Consider the following 7,119-nt stretch of genomic DNA (forward strand, 5'->3'; position numbering starts at 1 on the left):
GATGCTACAGAAGGATCCTACGTATCATATTTAAAGACCGCATCGCAAAACCAAGATATTAGAGACAGGGCTACTGAAGCGATTGGCGTCCTCATTGGACCCCACGATGAACTGTAAAAAAAACGCCAACCACCTTCCTTCAGGGAACAGTACCAGGAAAAAGAAGAAAGGCAGACAGAGAAAGCGATGGGAAGACAACATAAAAGAATGGACGAGCCTGCATTTGAAAAAGATTCTATCCAAGGCAAAAGACATAGAGGAATGGAGAAAGACGGTCGACGAATCCTGTGTGGTGCCCCCAACTGCCCAATAGACTAATGGATAGGTGAAGGTGATATATCGCTCTACGTCATCATGTCTATAAATAAATACAAGGAAATACACATGATTATAAGCTGGACACCGTGGTCATAAAGTTTGAGATATAACTCAAAGTAGATTAGAAAATGTTCATTTTAAAACCCAACTGTGTTAAAGGTCATACCTAACTGTCACAGATGCAATTATAGATTTATTTGTATATTTCACATTTAAAAGCTTATGTGTAAATAGAAATATAAACCCTTGACTGAGCCTCAGGAATTACCTCACTAATCTAGACCCTTGACAGCACCTCAGGTTTTACCCAAGACGTAATTATGATGTTGCAAATCTATTGGTTGATTTGAAAATAAATAAAGACATTTTTTTAAAAGAGTTAGCGCCAGAGAATTGACGAGGGAAAAAGAAGGCCAGTCGATGAAAGAATTTCATAGTAGATAGTCATGCTTCTAAGAGCTCTGATTTAAAGCCTTTGTAATGTTATTTATACTTGTTGATCTGTAACTTGTACATAAGCTGTACTTACGTTTTATATTTAAATAAAGTTCCAGAGTTGTGTTTTTACAAAGAATCTTGTATTGTGAATCCTAGATCGTCATTTATTCAACTATTTTAATTCAAGTAAAATCCCCGGCACCACAACACACATTGTGACATCGTGTGTGTTGTGACACTAACAATGAGCGGTAGGTGAGCACCAGTTTGAGGAGATCAAAATGTTCTTTTCATAAAGCGGCTCAAAGTGACGCACTTATTGGGTAGACATGACTCGCAATTCTATTTATAAATAGGCTAATCTAAATAATTACATTACACAAGTTGGTCAAAGACTGGCAAATGGTTCTAATTGTTGTTACACATACTATTTCTTTTATTTTTACATAAGCATATATCAACCCTGTCTGGTAAAAAGATTGAACACGTTATTTCTCCCACACCCATTCTAGGATCAAGTTGAAACTTTGCACAATTATTCATTGGCGAAGCGAAGACAATGCTTATATCAATAAATAAAAATTAACAATTAATTGCTGGTCATTAATTATTTTGTTTGATACTAACAAGGGAAAAGAATCCTCCAGTATTCACAGATATGGCTATAGATATGACTAAATATGCAGAGTTTTGTCCCCTTAGATAATTGTGCACGTTATTTCTCCCTTAGCCAATCTCGGGTCAAGTTGAAACTCTAAACAATTATTTATTGTATCTAACAAAGCATGAATCAATTAAAAAAAAGAATAGGTAAATTAATTAATAATCATATTGTTTAATATCGAAAATGGAAATAATGGAAATAAATTCAACATTATTGAGAGATATAGTTGTAAGTTGTAAATGTGGAGCTATTTCTCTTTAGATACGTTTTTTTAGAGTATTTTGTTGGAGATTGGGACTGGTATGGTCTAAAACATAATCTCTTCAGATTTCAACCGACCTTTGAACTCTATCTAAAATATCATTGATTAATACCGAGATAAACGAATGCGCACCTCAATGACTGTATGATTGCATCTAAGTATTTATCGATAAAGTTACACATATTGACTTGTACATGTTTTTAAAACATGAAAATGTAAACTAAAAAAAAACCCACAAAAAAATGTCTACTTTAATGAACCTTTGTTACCGGTATCTAGCATCTTATACTAGAGAAAATTAACGAACAAAAGATTTAAAATCGATTAATCTATAATAATATAAGCCTTTTTTTTGTTGCTTATATCAAGTCACTCCGTCTGTCTGTCCCTGTCTGGTACAAATTTGGCACATGTTAGTTCTCCCACTCCCGACTCTCGGATCAAGTTGAAAATTTGTACAAATAATTTTTGTCCCTAAGAAAACGTAAATCAATAGAAAAAAAAAATTCAATTAATTAATTATATCCATCCATCCATCCCAGTGGCGCTACAGCCCATGGAGGGCTCTGGCCTGCTTTAACACATCCTTCCATTCAGATCTCTCCTGGGCCTTTCGTCTCCACGCCCTAACCCCAAGCTGCTTCAGATCTGCTTCCACGTCATCTATCCATCGCATTCGGGGTCTGCCTTTGAGTCGCCTGCCTTTTGGTTTTTGCCTGTATACGATTTTCGCCCCTCTGTTGTCTGACATTCTTTCAAGGTGACCTGCCCAACGTAGTCTGTTCTTTTTTATTTCGTTCACTATTGGTGGGTCTTCATATAATTAATTATATAACTAGTGGTAATTAATTTTGTCTGATATAAAAAGTTTAATAAATCTTACGGTATTGAGATATATGGCTGTAAATGCGCAGATTTTTTCCCCTATAAAAGCTTTGTTTTAAGAAAAATAAATGTACTTGTTCTTAATAACGTTGTAAGTTCCTGGCAGTTCCTTGCCTCCTTGCTAACATCTAAACTAGCACTCTCACTCAAGATTTGTGTACGGTTTTTTGGTTTTACTAAACCTAGTGTGATTCGTTGGAGTGTCCAGCACAATAGCCGCTTTGTCCTTTTCTCCGACTCCTGTTTCACAATCGAAGCAGGGGGGAATGGTGGGTTGGACAGACGGTCATTGTAGTCCGTGGGCTTCACGGTCCGTTAGATAGGTATGTGCGTAGGTATTTTATCAGGGGCTAAAAATAGATTGAAATCACAGTACTTCTGTGAGAACACAGTGCGCACTACACAGCATTCACTCCCACATGCGTGGTCTCGATAACAAGAGTTACATATTTTGGTCCTGATACCAACTGTCTCATAATGACACTATATAAGTCAACGACTTTACAAGCACTGGCATATATATCTGCCGACCTATTTTCTAGTAGTGTGTCTTGCTTGAGTAATTGAGATAGACATTGCCAGCACTGGCATAGAACTAAATATCTACCAACTACATAATAAACTGTTAGTGTAATATGACCTGGATGACTCAATTTATAATTGAGTTTAATTTGAGCAGATTTAAAAGTAAAGTAGCAATTTTACATAAAACACTGAACCATAATCTTCAAATACAAAAAAAAAAAAAACACAACAACAACAAAATTTAATAAAATACTCAGAAAGACACAAAGATAATGGCACATTCCTCGTCCCATATGCTAGGACAAATGTGTACAAAAGCTCCTTCTTCCCTAGTGCTATTAGAGCATGGAATGGGTTGCCTGAGCCAGCCAGGAAAAGCAGTGACTTAGCAGAATTTAGTCAATGGTTAACATGCATGAATAGATGCATGACGCGTAGGACGTAATCATCTTTTTTTTTTTTAAGTAACGTCTGTATTATATAAGATAGTAGCAAAATATTAGTGATTAAAATACGTGTAGAATAAAAAGTGCAGTACAATAATTCTAAAAGTGAGCAGAGATATTCTAAATAATCTAATATAGTAACTAGAACAAGAAGTTCAGAGTATTAGTTTGCGCCTTCAGACAATTCATTTAATCGACCTACGGGTTTAAACGGGTTAAGTTCAATGCAAGTGTAACCAATCTATGCATTCAATTTCTGTTTAACCTTTGCAATGTTCAAACCAATTAACCAATAATAAACAACATATCACTTAACTGAGACGATCGAACACGGAGTTCAATCCACAAACCTTCTTAGAGTGTTTTTTTAAAATGTCGTCTTATTGGCTCTTGTGAAACTTGAACGAAAAACAAACCAGACGATCACTCTATCACAAACGTTCTACTGGGTCACGGCTTCTTAGGCCTCTGTCCTGTTTTTTTCCAGCAATGGCGATGACGATGAAGCCTTTCGAAACCACAGGGCAGCGAGAAGTAGGACTTGAACCACGTTCCACAGTCTTAGCAGCGACACATGTATCAAGCTAACCATTCAAGTTCCGCCCCCCCCCCCACCCTTAAAAAAAAACTTACATATGAATAGAGTTACCTGGACGTCCATCGAGGGTCAGGTCGTTGCGTGACACACCTTAGGCCCGCCCACATTGTTTCGGTCTCTTAAGAATTGTATATGAAGGTGGACACATTTTAGAGCCCGAGGCTTCTTCCCAGTCTAAACAAAGACCCTGCTAACAAAGAATGCAAAATTTGTGCGCGTAAATTTGCTTCGAAAAGGCGTTTGGAAATTATTCTAAGGGAGATCACCAAAAACAAACAACAACAACAAAAAAAAAAACAATTATACATTTGATCATTACTTTTTTTATTTTTAAACTTAATGTTGAAACATTTCTTCTAGCCAGCTTTATTGCTGCTGAGCTGTCAGCTCTTTTGCAGACTGTGCCAAGGAAAAATATATTGTGCTGTTTTCTTCAGTTGTTCAGCACTGCCTTACAGGGTGTTGGTTATGTTGGGCTGTAGTGAAAGTAGGGTCTGTCTAAGGTGGATTAGGAAGGGGCATTTAAAGAGGATAATGTTCAAACAATAAACACACTAAGACTAAGAAAAACCTTTTTGTTTTTAGCGTCTTAAACTTTCAGAAAACAAAGCCCTAAGGCAGTGGGCATTTAAACTCGCACTTCCTCCATTAAAAGGTAGCTACGAGGTATATGTCATTGTGCCCCAATGATCTTTTTTTTTTCTTCAGTTCGTGAAAGAAAACTGTTTGAGAAAAAAAAGATGTCCAGGACTCTTCTATTATAGAAGTTTAGAGAAATCGAAAACTCTAATCGTATTGAATAGTTTTTTTTTTTTTTTTTTTTGGTTTCATGATTTGTAATTGATATAGACTACTATAGACTACTATAGACTACTATAGACTACTATAGACTACTATAGACTAATGATCTCTGAATCTCATAAATTACAAACGCTCCTTAAATATATATATATATATACAAGTGCTAATCTTGTTGTGCATATTGATAAGAGACTTAAATTGTACCAAGTCCTAAAAAATAAAATAATTACGTTCTACGCCTAACCATGAGCTACCCTAACTCGTGCATATTATTCCGAGACTTAGGCTCTGCTAAGTCATTGGTTTTCCTGGCTGATTCTACCAAAAATTGTAATGTGTAAATATGCAACAATTGTATTGATTCAAACCTTTCCTATTATATAGAGTAAGAAATGTACATTTATCTTTTTGTCTTTTTTAAAGTAGTTTTTGTTAATTAGATTGTGTTTTTGTATTTGTAAAAGTCCTGAAGTTGTCTCAAGTTTACTTATTGTACTAATGTTATTCCTCTAGTCAAATGTGAATATTCATTTACTTAGACTATTCGACTGTTTATCACTAACATTACAGAAGCTAAGATAACATTGCGAAGTTCGCAGTAGAGATTATCTACTACGTAAAAAGGAAAAAAAAAACGCCGTACCCAAGCGGTGATTGACTTGTCAACATTGAACGGCGATGCTTCCCATTGACCAACAAGTATAGCAGAGGGCACTTTAGGCCTTGTTCAAGATCTGATTGACAAAGTTCAAGGCACTTGGTACATACGTTTGTAAGTAACTTCATATATACAGATAAAGAGCGTCACTTCGAAGAGGTCCTTGAGTTATGTAGAACAAACATTGCCTGGCACCAAGTCCACCAGGGGAGGCCTTAGGTCATTGTACCAATCGGAGTTCATCTCACGTGTTCACACTCAAGGTTCCGGTGTCAATGGACCTCCATGGGAGTTCTGTGGCACTAGACCTGTGAGGGAGTTATGGGTAATTAGAACTTTAAACGGGGTTAGAGGCACTAAGATAGTCGTAGTAGTCTTTCATAAAGTCTTTTTCTTCTTACTAAAGTTTTTCAAAGATATTGCTGACTAAAAGGAAGGGCGATGATAAATATAAGATCTATAGGACAATGGTTAACGAGGGCTGTCATGTGATCCTCATAAAGACCTCGGCCCAGAGCTCAAATCATGAGTAATATCCAAGTGCCTCAAGCCGCGATGTTCAGACCTGCATCTACTCTATACGCTCATGTGACGGAGACATTATTCTTTCGTATAATTTATTATTGAAGAAAACGCAACGAGTTCACAATTTACTGAAATTTTAAAAGATGCGCAGTCCATGATGATGATTATTATTTAGCTATATTTAGTCGCTATTGAAGTGTAACTTTTAATTTATAGGAAAAAAAAAGCAAAATCTAAAAAAAAAAATACTTTAAAAAAAAACAACAACAAGCCGTATATACGGGAAAGCATCACACAATTACTTCCATGATCTCTCAACACTGCAAAGTTTATCTATCCTTCTTTTATAGAACAATTAATTAATAACCACTAATTGATAAATTAATTAACTAATACGTTTTTTTATTGATTCAAGTATTAACTTTGACTACGAATAATTGTGCCAAATTTCAATTTGGTCTAAGAGAAGTTGGAGAGGAAAACGTAAAAGAATCCTCCCAGACAGACAGACAGACAGACAGACAGACAACCAGAAGGAGTAAGTAAATACAAGCTTTGTAAAACTCGTGCGATTTATACCAAATACTTTATAATGATAATACAAAAATAAAACATCCACTGGTTAATGATTAAGTATTACAAATGAAATCTGTGTAGACCGGACATTGTTGTTGTTGCATTTATCACCCCTCAATCTTCTTATCTCCAAACAATAACAACTTAACACTTTCACACTAATGCATAAAAGAAGATCCAGGTGTCAAGTTCGTAGATCACTTGTGTTTGTCTGGCGTCTGCACTCTCGATTTTGTACTTTAGGTTTCCAAGAATGTTAAAAATAAACGTGATAACCAAACTAACAATGATTAGCTTTCTCTGTGAATTGATAATATATAAACATACTGGTTTGTCAGAATCTTAATTATACATTTTTGTTCATATATTTTATTACGGGAAAATGAAACTTACATTTATTTGAATATGAATTTCGCGCACTGA

The sequence above is a fragment of the Biomphalaria glabrata genome, chromosome 9 (assembly GCF_947242115.1).
Source record: "Biomphalaria glabrata chromosome 9, xgBioGlab47.1, whole genome shotgun sequence".
In the NCBI taxonomy this organism is placed as follows: domain Eukaryota; kingdom Metazoa; phylum Mollusca; class Gastropoda; family Planorbidae; genus Biomphalaria; species Biomphalaria glabrata.